Source organism: Dendropsophus ebraccatus, chromosome 2 (assembly GCF_027789765.1).
Source record: "Dendropsophus ebraccatus isolate aDenEbr1 chromosome 2, aDenEbr1.pat, whole genome shotgun sequence".
NCBI lineage: Eukaryota > Metazoa > Chordata > Amphibia > Anura > Hylidae > Dendropsophus > Dendropsophus ebraccatus.
In genome coordinates this window covers 197,847,464-197,861,942 of record NC_091455.1, presented here as the reverse complement: position 1 = coordinate 197,861,942, position 14,479 = coordinate 197,847,464, and the positions used below count along the sequence as shown (strand labels likewise).

The window sequence follows — 14,479 nt, the reverse complement described above, 5'->3', positions numbered from 1 at the left end:
GACTCATTCGCATTTGTATAGTCCTTTGGTGTTTAGATATTTTCCATGTATGTGTGTTACTGGATTTCTTTTCTTACCTCCACGATTACCTTGATCTTACTTTATGAAACCCCGGAGAAGTTTAGGAGCGTTCGTAAAAGAGAAAATCGGAAACCTCTTAAGGTTCTAAGTATCTGATTTGCATTTTCTTATAGCTGTATTGGAACATACACCGATCAGCCATAACTATCAGCCTATAAGAGTTGTGAGGGGAGCAGAAGATGGCCTGATCCTTCTGCTGCCCGGTGCTACCATCCTGTATTTCCTCATCTCGGAAGTATGGCTTCGGAGACGGGTGGGGGTGTATATCCTGATGTTGCAGAAACATGGTGTAGCTAATGAACATTCAAACAGCAGAAGAGTATAGTCAGCTCACCGCTCTCTGGATACCCCTGTGCATGATCCAACCCTTCAAGGCTTGTACAAAACAGGATCAACGCTGGAAAAGCTATTGAACACTACAAGCAATGTGGATCTGCCACACTCTGTGATTGGGATATACAGTATATCTGCCCTCTCCCACCTCGGAAGACATACTTCTGGGACATGGAAATACAAGAGTTAGTGTTGGGCAGCAGCAGGCTTGAGTCCCTTTTAACCGCTTCTCAAAAATTCACGTACATTTTTCTGATTCTGCATAACCCCTTTAAAAAAATTGTATGCAAAGCATACCTTAAAAAAAAAAAAAAAACACGTAAATGTATGCCTTGTGTTACCGCACGTTAGTACAACTGCATGTACAAGAAGAATTAGTTAAATTGTTGCAACAGTTAGGCAATGTTCATTTAGTATAACACTGGCCGTTCTGTGACCTGGCCGGTGTTACTGAAGATCATCCTGGACGGTACTGCAGATGATCTTCACTTCTGCTGAATCCGGATGTGGACGAACATGGGTGCGCCCGCATCCGGATTCCCCGCTGCACATAATGGAGCATGTAGTGTGAACATAGCCTTAAACTGTAAGTGACAGGTCGAGGCAACCAGCCAGGGTGGAGGATCACTGCAATTGGTCCATCTTTACAGAAGGACCATCACAGTGTAAAATGGCAGTAAGGGTCGGCTTTTGACAGCTCTTCCTGCTCTGATCTCCCCCTTTGTGTATTGGAGGGTATAAGAGTCGGGAGTCCTGAACATCCCTGCTGCACAAAGTAAGCACTTACAACCAATAAAGACATATTAGCCCCTTCTTACCTTGATCATCACCCCTATACCTGTTGCCTTATGTAATTGTAGCTCATTACTGTACCTGAAAATCCCCCTATTTCTCATTTCTGTACACATTCACCCCTGTTGCTGTCCTTGTCCCATTGTTGTACCTGATCATTGCCCCTTTTAGTCTACCCGAACACCACCTGTTACTGCACCTGATTTTCCCACATCCCTCATTACTGTACATATAGTCACCCCTTTTATTGTCCTGTTGTTGTACCTGATCATTGCCCCTGTTAGTGTACCTTATTATCACTCATTAGTGTACCTGATTGTCATGCCTGTTAGTGTACATGATAACTGTCCCTGTCCCCAGTTGTTGTACCTGATCATTGCCCTGTTACTGTACCTGATTTTCCCACATCCCTCATTACTGTACATATAGTCACCCCTTTTATTGTCCCTGTCCGCTGTTGTTGTACCTGATCATTGCACCTGTTAGCGTACCTTATTATCACTCATTAGTGTACCTGATTGTCATACTTGTTAGTGTACCTGATAATTGTCCCTGTCCCCTGTTGTTGTACCTGATGTACCTGATCATTGCCCCGTTAGTGTACCTGATTGTCACCCGTTAGTGTATCTGATTGTTCCCCTCTCTAAGGGTACTATTACACGGAACGATAATCGGTAGAATCGGGCCGATTCGGCCGATTATCGTTCCGTGTACTAAAGACAACGATCAGCCGATGATCGTTGTCATCGGCTGATCGTTGATATAAGTTCAGACCTATAATCGTCGGGCGCCGACCGTGCACCGCTACGTGTAATAGCGGTGCGCGGCCGACGCTGATGATTAGCAAAGAAGAATACATACCTAATCCATGGTCCAGGGTTCCTCTTCCTCAGAGCTTCTTACCGGGTCCCGTGCGCTCCGGCTTCTCAGAGGCCTGTGTCAGCTGACAGGCCCCTCGACCAATCACATGCCAGAACCGCCACAGCCAGTGATTGGCCGAGCGGCCGGTCAGCAGAGACAAGCCGCTGTGAAGCTGAAGTGCGCGGACCCGGGGAGAAGTTAAGAAGAAGAGGAACCCTGGACCATGGATTAGGTATGTATACAGTTTAAACAAAGGCTGCAAGGACATTGGTAACGATGTCCCTGCAGCCCTTGTTTAACGATTATCGGGCCGTGTAATAGGCCAAGTAAACGAGCAACGATCTAGCAGATTGCTGCTCGTTTACAGGTATTATCGGGCCCCCATCGGCCCGTGTAATACCACCCTTAGTTTACCTGATTGTCACCCGTTATTGTACCTGATTGTTCTCCTCTTCTTATGGTACCTGATTTTCAGGCCTGTTAGTGCACCTGATAGTTGTCCCTGTCCCCTTTTGCCGTACTTGATAGTTGCTCCTTATATCTAATTATCGTTGCTGTTACTGTAAGTGAAATTTAAAAAAATATCCTGCTAAACTCTAAGCCCTATAATATTCTAAAAAGTAAAAAAAAACAAAAAAAACTTTACTACATATACCCAACATAGAGTACACATATTCTAAATGTGATTTATCTCAGGAAGCAAAGAGCACTATTTATTTCAATGACCTGAGTGACCTAGTGATTCAGTCCAGGCATCCTGGTATAGGATATACTCAATAACATGGTTTAGTCCCAAAATAGCATATACTGATGGAAAGCAGCCGGAACGGAATCAGTAAATAATTCTATTCGGGCCACTGAAATGAATGACATCTGCTGCCACCTTCCATTTGGCAGGATCCAATAGATACCTATGACCTGTGGTAACCTTTTGGGTGACAAATGATAACTACAGTATAGTAAGCTATGGCTGAAACCTTGTGCCAGGTGAAAAGCAGCTCTAGGTCACAAGCTGCAGCCCTAACAAATGAAATTCTGTGCAGAAGAGTAAAATTTTCACTGTTTGGGTGGAGAGGGGATTTCAGTAGTTAATTCTATCTCTTCCACTATTTACAGTAGTTAATCCTAAGACAATGCTGAGTATGATCCTTATGACTGTAATGAGGAATATATTTGTTCCAGAATTACATTCGGCATAAACTAATAGACATTTAATACTGAACTGGGATTTATGAGCGGCCTCGGAGCAGAGGAACACCCATGCTATTCTTTATAAATTAAGATGAAGGCCGTGATTCATGTCTGCGGCTCTCCACTCCATCTTCAGCCCTTGGTAAGGAAGGCGCATCAATGTGTTATATAATAGAAGGAAACCCAGTCTATGGTTTGTTCGCTTGTAATGGACGAATGCTTATTAAATGCCAATTTGTGAAGTCTTAAAAATATCAATTTATACAAAACAAAATGACCTGATTATATGTAATTGTAATGTAATGTTATTCAGTTGGGATCATCTATTAACTTGCATGTCTTATAAGGAAAGCTTCCTGCTCTTAAAGTGTCACTGTCGTATTTTTTATTTCTTTATTTATTTTTTTGCAGAAATCAATAGTACAGCCCCCCCCCCCTCCTCTCTCTCATTCACTGCTCATTATCAGGAAATCTCGACTCTTTTACATCAGAAGGGAGATTAGTCGGCAGCAAAGAGCAGAGAACAAAGGATTACACAGCGGGAGCAGTGTGAAAGCTGATACTTAGAGGTCAGAGAGGTCAGTGCTGACTTCAGAGGAGATAACCTGGTGATGTAGCTGTAAATTAACTCTTTGTTGACCTGTTTTGGCGCCTCATCTCCCTTCACCCCTCCCCTCTCCATAGAGAACCATGAAGACAGAGAGGAGAGCTTCAGATTGCTTTTTCATGATAAAAATGCATTTTTCAGCTAATAAACCCAATTAAAAAGTTTCATAAAATCGCCTGTACTATTGATTTCTGCAAAAAAAAATAAAAAATTAAATGACAGTGACACTTTAACAATCAATATTCATGTGAACAGTGGAAATGTAATACAACATTATCCCTAAAGGGGGCGCTGCCGTGGAAATGTTAAGACCTGATACTCTTGCCAAAAACATCTGATCGTGAGTGATTCCTAGAACCAGATCTTGGTGGTTATGATTTGTCATGATATAATAATGAAGGAATTGTCGCGTTTTGAGTCAATGACTTGGAATAGGTGCCATGTTTTTCTCCTTTGTGACAATGAATTTTATTTAAAATTTTTCAATAACAGCTGAGGTTCTTCTCAATGTTCTTTAAAAAGACGTAATAGGATGATAAATGTTCATTGTCATAGATTAGCAGATCCAACACAGACAATGAGGAGTATCTGTCAAGGTTGAGCACTATTTGAACAGCGGAGAACTATAGTAATGTCTTTATACAGAACATCATAATCCGAATATACACTCAATAGTCTCTGAAGTTTCATCAATTTATTATAAAGTTGGCAGAGAAATCAAAGTCATGTATTCATAAGTACAGAATAGTATTTATTACTGCGAGGTAACCTACGGTGTGTCTTTCAAGGATTGAAGCCTCTTTATAAATCCAGTTTAAGAGATGGGTGTTTACTTAAAGGGGGTTTCCAGCATTAAGAAAACATGGCCGATTTTACACCTGTGTTACACCTGTTCTCAGTTTCTGTGCAGAATTGCAGCTCAGTTCCATTGAGTTGTAACACCACACACAATCAGAGCACATGTATGGCGCTGTTTTCAAAATAATGTCCTCATGATTTTCTAATCCTCGATAACCCTTCCAACACTAGCCAATAGCAGTACTCTACTTCACCTGACTGCATCCAATCAGGGTGGTTTAGGTTGGTATGGCAGACAAATACTTAAAGGGGTTTACGGAGATATTTTTTCTTGTCCCCAATCCACAGGAGAGGGGAAAAGTATGAGATTGGTGGGGGTCTGACCTCTGTCTGACCTAGTAAAACCCCTTTTAGGCTATGTTCACACTACGTAAAACTACAGGCGTAGTTCTCGTCACATAACTACAGCCGTAGTTTGGCGGAGTGTAAGATAGCCTTATTGTCAATGGGATCCCGGCCGGAGCGTACACACATCGTATGTGCTCCGGCCGGGATCCCATGCGTCCCATGGTCAGTTTTCTGCGGCCGGAATTCAGTGAATTCTGGCCGCAGAAAGACCTGTCAGTTCACACAGTGAAGCAAGCGGCTCCGGCCGCTTGCTTCACTGTGTGCTATGGGAAGCTCTGATGCAGGCGCGCACTAATGCGCCCGCATCAGAGCTCTGCAGCCGGAATGATCATCCGGCCGGTACTTAGGTACCGGCCGAGATGATCCGTCCAGAGACCGGCCGTTCCGTGACCCGGCCGGGGTCACGGAACGGCCGGTCTCATATGTAGTGTGAACATAGCCTAAACGGGTTATCCAGTGCTATAAAAACATGGCTATTTTTCTACCTCTCTTGTCTGCAGTTCAGGTTTGTTTTGCAATTAAGCTCCATTTACTTCAATGGAGCTGAGTTCCAAACCCCACCCAATCTGGACACAAGAGAGAGGGAAAAGTGGCCATGTTTTTGTAGCGCAGGATAACCCCTTTAAGATCTCCATTCACTTGATATTTTGTCAGCTGTAGCTGGAGATGGAGAGGGGTTGGGAGTGGCCACAGTCAGAGCAGTATAGCCCCTCCTTTGCCCATAGACAACACAGGAATGTTTGGCCGTTTCGAACATTACCGTGTATGCAGAAGACACTGAGATGACTGACGTCCAAATGATTGTTCAGCTATCAGTTATTGATACTACCAGGCAGGATGTAACAGGAGGTCACAAAATTGACAGTATACTGCAATATATCAGTATTGCAATGAACTGTACCAGTGATCAGGCAATCGCTTAGTCAAACCCTCTAGGGAGAGAAAGAAAAAAAAAACTGTGTAAATTTTTTGAAAATAAAGATTTCATGATCATCCATAGCAACTGATAAAGAAAGATTTAGTGATAGTGTCCCCTGTTTATTTTATTTTTATCTCAAAGTTTTTATTGAAAAGAAAAAAGAGTAGGCAGTAAGCCCAAATTTACAGTGCCAAGCAGGTATACGTACGTACAATAATCATAGAATCGTCACGAAATGGAGTCAGATGAGTACAAGTCTGAATGGACAACTTTGATCAATAAGGCACTCTTCCATAATAATAAAGATAAACCACTTAGAATAGGGGAAGAGAAAAGAAGAAGGAAAAGAAGGAAAGGAAAGGGTGCGCCAGCACGGTCTTGAGAAAAGAGAAAAGATCAGTTTAAGGTATCCTGAGCTCGGCCCACTTATACGAAGGCATATCTAGAAAGGGTTTGGGTTTATTGTGGAACTCCACTTTCAGTTCCTCCATTCTCTGCAAATATAAGACCTCCTTGAACAAGTCAGTTATTGTGGGGGATTCTGACTTCCACTTCGTAGGTATTACCGTGCCCCTGCTGATTTCTATGTCCACCTTCTGCAGCCACTAGTGGTGGACATACATTCATGTGCAATTACCTATATTATAAATGTATATACCATAAACTTCCTTTATACACTAAGTGGGAGATTTATCAAACTGATGCAAAGTAGAATTGTCTTAGTTGCCCCTAGCGACCAATCAGATTCCATCTTTCATTCCTCACAGAGTCTTTGAAAAATGAAAGCTGGAATCTGATTGGTTGCTAGGGGCAACTAAGACAATTCTACTTTACACCAGTTTGATAAATCTCCCCCTAATACTGTATATGTAAAGAAAGAGGCATTAGAAAATAGTGTTAAACTAAAAATCATACAAATATATTTTTTCAGAGAGGGAATGCAAGAATGACTATGAGAGGTAGCATTTTTCTTTCTTTTGCTATACAGGTTTATAGAGGTTGATACACAAGTATTTGAAGCACAAATGATAAATGAGAAGGATGAATTGATGCAGTAAACATAGAAGAAAATACAGCACCATATTAGTAAGATGACTGGAGTGTGAGGGACAACTTTCTATGTAGGTCAGTGGAGGGAGACTAGAGCGCTAAACCCTGGTAATTAGGGTGTTACCAAGGGCCGGACTACTGTTTCCTCGTCACATGATCACACTGCTCTTGTCCACAGGAAGTGATAAGACCAGAACTGCAGAGACGTGAAGAAATTTACTAAAACGGGTTAAAATGACACTGTAGACTGGTTGCTTTGTGTGGATAGTGTTAAAATATTGGTGCACATTATTATTATTATTTCATGTTGAGGGAAACACAAACCCCTTTAAGTCATATCCTAGCAATATTCCGTAATTCGTTCATATAGGAAAACTCATCATAGAGTCATTTATCATCCACATAGTCATTATGGTGCATAGATATAAAAATACACATACATAGAAACACACTAACTAGGCATTACTGTGCCCTCAGGATTTGTCACACGTAATGCTTTAATACTTTCCTCTGTGTTTTAATCTTTAATCCTGTGTTTACTCGGAACAAAATATGTTTATTTAATGCCTACAGTTAAGCACCAGACTACATGCTTATTCCCATTAAATCTGTTTATCATGCAAGCCGCTCGTTCTGATGTGTCCCGCAAGCGAAATACCGGATTTTTTTCCCCCCTTTCATACGGCCGATGTTATAAACATACAAATATTAGTCTTATCAACCTTCATCCTTGGGGGAATAACATATTATGCGTGTCTCATACATAATCCTCTGGTTCCTCATTTATCTTATATATCCTTCACATGTATCTTCCATAAATCTACTCTCCCGTAATAACTGTGTATTATGTTCCTTTCCTCTTGATACTTTGCTTATGGAGAATGTAATTCTCTTCATTTGGAAGTTTATGATACAAGTCGCCATGTGTTGCGGCTGCGCGGAGATGGAAGTATTCCAATGTGAAGAACTCTATAAATACCGCATTTCCTCAAGTTTCCTTATACTGTATATTGTTAATTTGACACAAAGACAGGACAGGTGTAAAGGGGTATTCCCATCTGAGCTAACATGGTTAATCCTGGAGAACTCATCAAGCTTAATATTTTTGTAAATATATTCATATACATTTAAATAATAATAATAATAATAATTTTTTTTATATATATATATAATTTGTTTTTTTGCCTTCCTCTGGATCAACACAGTAGGGTTTCTCTAGGTTGAACCTGATGAACTCTTGTCTTACTATTTAGCAAATTTGCCTCCTTCTCCTGATATGCTGCTCTTTCTCTCCCATTGTTGACAGCTTATTGTCTAGGTTACCAACCACCACTCTGCTCTAAAAGCAGTGGTCTGGCTAGTGTTTGTATAGCTATATTGTAGACATATAGGGGGAGATTTATGAAAGGGTATAAATATATACCTGGTGCAAACTGCCCACAGCAACCAATCACAGCTCCTCTTATATTTTACCAGAGCTGAAAGCTGAGCTGTGATTGGTTGCAGTGGGCAGTTTGCACCAGGTGTATATTTACACCCTTTCATAAATCTCCCCCATAGAGGTTAGAGATGACCAAACCTCGAGCATGCTCGAATTTATCCGCACCCGAGCGTTCGGCATTTGATAAGTGGTGGCTGCTGAAGTTGGATAAAGCTCTAATGTTGTCTGTAAAACATGGATACAGCCAATGACTATATCCATGATTTCCACATAGCCTTAGGGCTTTATCCAACTTCAGCAGCCACCGCTAATCAAATGCCGGGTTCGGATGGACTCGAGCATGCTCGAGGTTCGCTCGTCTCTAATAGAGACACATACTTTAAAACATACATAAATATGTATACTATATCAAGTTTTACTATAATATACTGCTTTAAGGGGTGGTCTTAAGACAAAAAATATTTTTTTAAATATATATTTTCATTTTTTGGGGTCAGACATAGTATCACTCTTGGGCTGTGTCTGGCATTGCAGCTCAACTATATTCATTTGACGTTAAGTTGTAATACCAAAAGCATATCATATCAACATTTAATGGGATGGAGATGGCACTTCAGATGTTATCCGATAAGGGACATGTAATATAGAGGTAGTCCATCTCCTTTTTGAAGGATGATGTGCTGGACTATTATCCACACTTTATAATTCATTATACAAAACCATGACTAAGGGATGACCTGATGCATCGGAAATGCGTTGAATTAAAGACATAAAAGATTGTTTATATAAAGGTGGAGAGTTTTTGTTTTTGCTTTTGATTATCATACACCTGTGGATCATTGGGTACTCTTATGTGCTCCTTTATTGTCTATATCAGATTCAACCTTCATAAAAAAAAAAATTCTTTACCAAATGAAATATTTCAGCATGATACAATATCCTGATCTCGGTTGCATACGTAGAAGTAAGAAACCCCCCACGGCAATGTTTGAAGTGAGACAATACCTATTATGGCATCTAATTTGCCCTCCCCATGGCAGAAAAGCCTTGTGTTTACTTACTTACTTTTGATGACCCTTGGGTCAATACCTAAGGGAAATTTCTACAGCAGGAGCCCAAAAGTTGTAGCAAAAGGAGTAGGGCCAAAAAGGAGTTGGCCCTTTTCTCCAATGACCACACATTGCCTCTATGGTACGTGTGACCCCCCTTTGGTACAGTTGCCTCTATGTTATGTGTGACATACATGTGTGGTATATGATATGTGTGACATACATGTGTGGTATATGATATGTGTGACATACATGTGTGATATAGGCAAAAGAAACCTGTCGGAAAAGAATACAAGAACATAAACCAATAGCATAAACCTCTGCCATGGGTTTCCTTTACTTTGACAGCAAGAATAGGCCCAACCAATCTTGCTGTGAAAATGACAAGAACCTCAACAAAACCCATTAAAAGTAAATGAGTTCCATTGGTCAATATCGGCTTCCATTAAAAAAAGAGAGTGATTTATTTTTTTTCTGTCCCATGAAAAATATTTCCTATTTCATTACATTATTTCTATTGGCAACTCTAAGGTCCTACTCATTGATGTCAGCATATTCCAGTGCCTTATCTTTGCTTTTCTTGTTCCGCAGACTGCAAGAAATTGTGTACTTCATTAGAAAACCCAATAGAGGTTGCCATATCAGCAGGTCATAATGCCCTTTTAGCTGTATAATCCATAGTTATATTTATGGAAGCAATTCTCTCTCGATTGTAATTCTTCAGTCTCAATAAACATTGATGGTAGTGTCAGACCACAGATGACTACTGACCCCATCCTATCGGAGCTCCTACAAATGTTTATGAACTTCTGTAATGCCGTTCTGTTGAGTAAAAAGGTTTTTATGGCATCATTATGTGCGTATAACATTATTATAATTTTTTTTAACAAAAAAATGGAATAGTCCTTGAGTGCATAGCAGAACCGATGATCAGTAAGGAGGAGCACTTTACATATTTAAAGAGCTTATTCCAGCATAAAATGGGTCACATATTTATAGGGTAGGTGCTGAGACTGCCACTGATCATGAGTTAAGGGTCCCATAAGGGACACCATATATACAGTATAACATATAGAAAGCTTTTTAAGTACCCCCAATAGTGGATTCATCAAAATGACATAATTATGCGCTATGTTATCACTGCATATAAAAAAAATTAGAACTTGGCAAACTAAGATTAAAACCTTTCATAAAACCATAAAGGCGAGGTGTACACATGGCATCTAGAAGAAATAAGATGACAGGGAACTATAAACTCAGATGATGAGAATTCATACCAGCCAACAGCAAAAAATGTCAAAGTTACTGATCACACTGGGGTTCACTCCTGAGCCCTGCTGCAATCCCAAGAAAATGGGGGGGGGGGGGTGTTTGCATGGCAGTGCGCTCCGTTAGCTGGCTGGCAGGGACATCCAACTCATGCACTCCATAGACTCTAATGACTCAAAGTCTGATTTGATTGACAACCAAGGAGAGACGTAAGCTGCCACGCACTCCCCAAGTTGTATCTCAAGAGCGAGACCTAGTGTGATCAGTCACTTAACATTTCTAAGAACATAAGTTACTGGAAAAAAGTAAAGCTTTAAGCCAATCCCCTAAACTACCCTAATATGCCTTCATGCCTCCTTTACATGCAGTCAATTTAAAATTAGGAAACCAATTTCATGATGGCAATGGTTTTTTTTTACCTACCACGCCCCTGTTTCGGCTTATCCACTCCACTAGAGTAACCTCTTAATCACCAACCCCTGTAATTAAATACTCAATGAATGTGAGGCCTCCATGTCCGAGTATGTGTTTTCACCGGTTCTATTGTAATCCACTGGATACATTTCCATCAATAATACAAAGTGCTATCTCCCTGGCATCCACTTTAATTTCCCTTTTATGCTCCACAAATGTAAAGTGTTGGTAATGTTGATGCTGCGCTCGAAAGAAAATAATTTTCCTCATATGCTTCGTGAATGTAAAGCGTCGGTAATGTTTATACTGCGCTCAAAAGAAAATAATTTAGTTAATTTTCGAAAGCTTCTACCACCATACTCTCGAACAAAAAGTTACTCAAAAAAAGAAATTTAATTGATTTTCTCTCATCAAATATTAAATTCAATTTTCTTATCACTTGTTCTTTTTTCTTTTTTTTAGCCCAGTATAAACTGGCAGAGCCTGGCACGAAAACAATTCTTTGAGTTTTAATGGTATTTAAACATTCCAGACAATGCTTTTATATTAATCCAATTCCACACTATTTTCTTAATTTAATTTCAATGCATTCATTTGAATCAAAAAGCAAGTGACATCGAGCTGTTTAATCAGGAAGCTCCTCAACCTTAAAGCCATAACCGGCGACACATCACACGAAACAAAGAAGAAGACGGATTCATGAAAATGGAACAAATGGAAAATGTACTTCGCTCTTCTGGCTTATTTTCTCTTAAACAATTGGCATAGCCAATATGTGTGGTTCATTGTGTACGGCGAGAAATGCCACATGTCTGTGAAAATGACAACAGACGGCTCCGAAAGCATAAAAATTACATAAATTTAGGCAATTTAAAGTGACATCGACATTAATCTATCTACAAAATCTTTGGTTATACACATTATGGACATGACCAATGTTGGCTGAACCTACCAATGAAGGTTTGGCATGGCTGAAAATTCATGTGTTATCCATGGGTATGGGAAGACTAAGCCACAGCCAGACAGCTCAAGTGATGGCTTACCCTCTAAGAACAAAAACATTTGGGTAATGAGAATCCATCACATCCGATCCTTCTCTCCACTGACATCATCTGCCAGAGGAACATCTAGAGGCATTATACCATACACATTATGCGGTCTTCAGAACCCACCACCAGTGGTGGGTTTGGTTGACGTTCATATAAAGTGTATTGGCTTCTTTAGGCCCCATGGTAAAGGGCAACAAGGACTCATGATTCAGTACACCATTCAGCTCAACTGTGCGCCTAAGGACATACAGTATGTAAGGCCTTATATTCATAACAGGGACATGTACATGGAGTTTGTGTGGCCCTGAGAGGCCTTTTACCGCACACATGACAATGTCTTCAGAAACCACCACCAGTGGTAGGTTTGGTCGACGTTCATATAAAGTGTATTGACTTCTTTAGACCCCAACAAGGAATCATGTGAATCAGTACACCATTCAGCTCTGCTGTATGTCTAAGCACCTATGTAAAGCCTGATATACATAGTAGGGACATGGAATTTGTATTGCCTTAAGCTCTGCTATGTGTGTATGGGTCTAACTTTGACCTTTATGTTCTTCTAGCTTCAAAGGTTTGATGCTTTATCCTTCTGTTGCCTCACACCCTTACCACTAAAGTACTTTAAAGAGATGTTTCAAAAGTTTGGTTCGACAGGTTTGCCTAACTTTGAAAAAAAAGGTTCGTCCGAACCTTGAAGAACCGCACTACGGCCATGCTCATACAAGTTTCATATTAATCACTGCCTTTGTTGCCGATGAGCAACAACGGCCGCGATTAATACTAAACCTACATTGTGCTGCAGTTAGAGGGAATCCTGCCTGGAGTGTTTACACATAGTATGCTCACTCCTGTGCTGTCACTCAGTGATTGGCTTAGCAGGCTGTCACTCCTGAGCCAATAATTGGTGGAGGCACTGTCCCGTGTGTGTGTCAGTGATTGGCTGAGCGGGCTGGAGAAACCGAAGACCCTTAGAAGCACACTGGGGCAGCCCAGACATGTGAGCATACCCTGTTTTTTCCTAATGTGAATTAAATTGTGCAGACGGCATCTTTATAATTTGATATAAATTTTACAAAAATTTCCATTTGGGACTGAACCAAAATTTTTGCAAAGTTTTAATTTCGGTGGATAAGATTCAGTTTGCTCATCCCTAGTATTACACTAACATTTTATAGCCACTTCCAGCCATTGGATTGTTTTGGCATTTGAATGTAATTATACGAAAACAAATGTATACTACCTATAAATGAACAATGCTGGACAGTGTTCTACATATATCAAAAAGGTACTTTATTGATTACAAACAACAGAAATTAATTCTTTTGTTTAAAAACATATGTTAAAAAGGGAGCAGAAACCCATACAATACATACATCAGATGGTATACAGGGCAAAGAAATAGATAATAAATACTATATTCACTATATATTAAGCTATTGATGGTATATCAATTGACCCACAGAGGTAGGAAAAAGCAAAAGAAGGAAAAATAAATAAATAATAAATACAAAGTGATCAAGAGACAGTAAGGTAAATCTACATAACTAGAAACTGCAAGTGCAGTCAAAAGTGCAAAGTGCAATATCATGTATAATATCCAAACCATACAAGTGTATGATCCAACCTCTGGGTATACAGTATATATACCTGCCCAGTACCACCACTCACCCAACGCTGCGTTTCGCTGTGCAAGCTTTATCAAGGGTCAAGGGAAAACAAATGTATATTTTAGTCAGGAAATCTCTAATCTTTTTCTTCCTGGTTAAAAGCAAAATAAAGTTCTAAATGAGTGAAGTAGAGTAATAATGTCTCATTTAAAAGTTTAGTAAAAGCAATGAACTGGGTTTAATGATCTTAAAACTCCAGATAATTCTCTGGGAATGCAGTATATCTCTAAGCGTAGTCAATCCTATGATCGATAAACAGTCCCCCAGCATTCAGTACGAGGGAGATAATAATGTCTGGAGATTCCTATCTAGCCATACGCTGTATTTTAGTGACAATTTGTCAGCTTATCCAACTTTACAGAGACTTCACTGTGAACATGATTAGCAGGAAAAATATATAAAAGAATAAACACTGACCAGATTTGTTAAAAGAAGAACGACAACATGGACTGCCTACACACAGCGGGGGCAATGCTTTTCTATCGTGATCAATGATCGGAAGAAATGTGAAATTAAAAACAAATGAGTCAGACAGATAGTAATGTCACAT

The 14,479-nt window shown here is 40.0% G+C and overlaps 1 protein-coding gene across 1 annotated transcript in view; it reads right to left on the bottom strand.

Moving 5' to 3' along the window:
- The window catches only part of PLXDC2 (plexin domain containing 2), a 317,756-nt gene that overhangs the window by 96,610 nt on the left and 206,667 nt on the right, over positions 1 to 14,479 (bottom strand). The gene's annotated exons all lie outside the window — the stretch shown is intronic.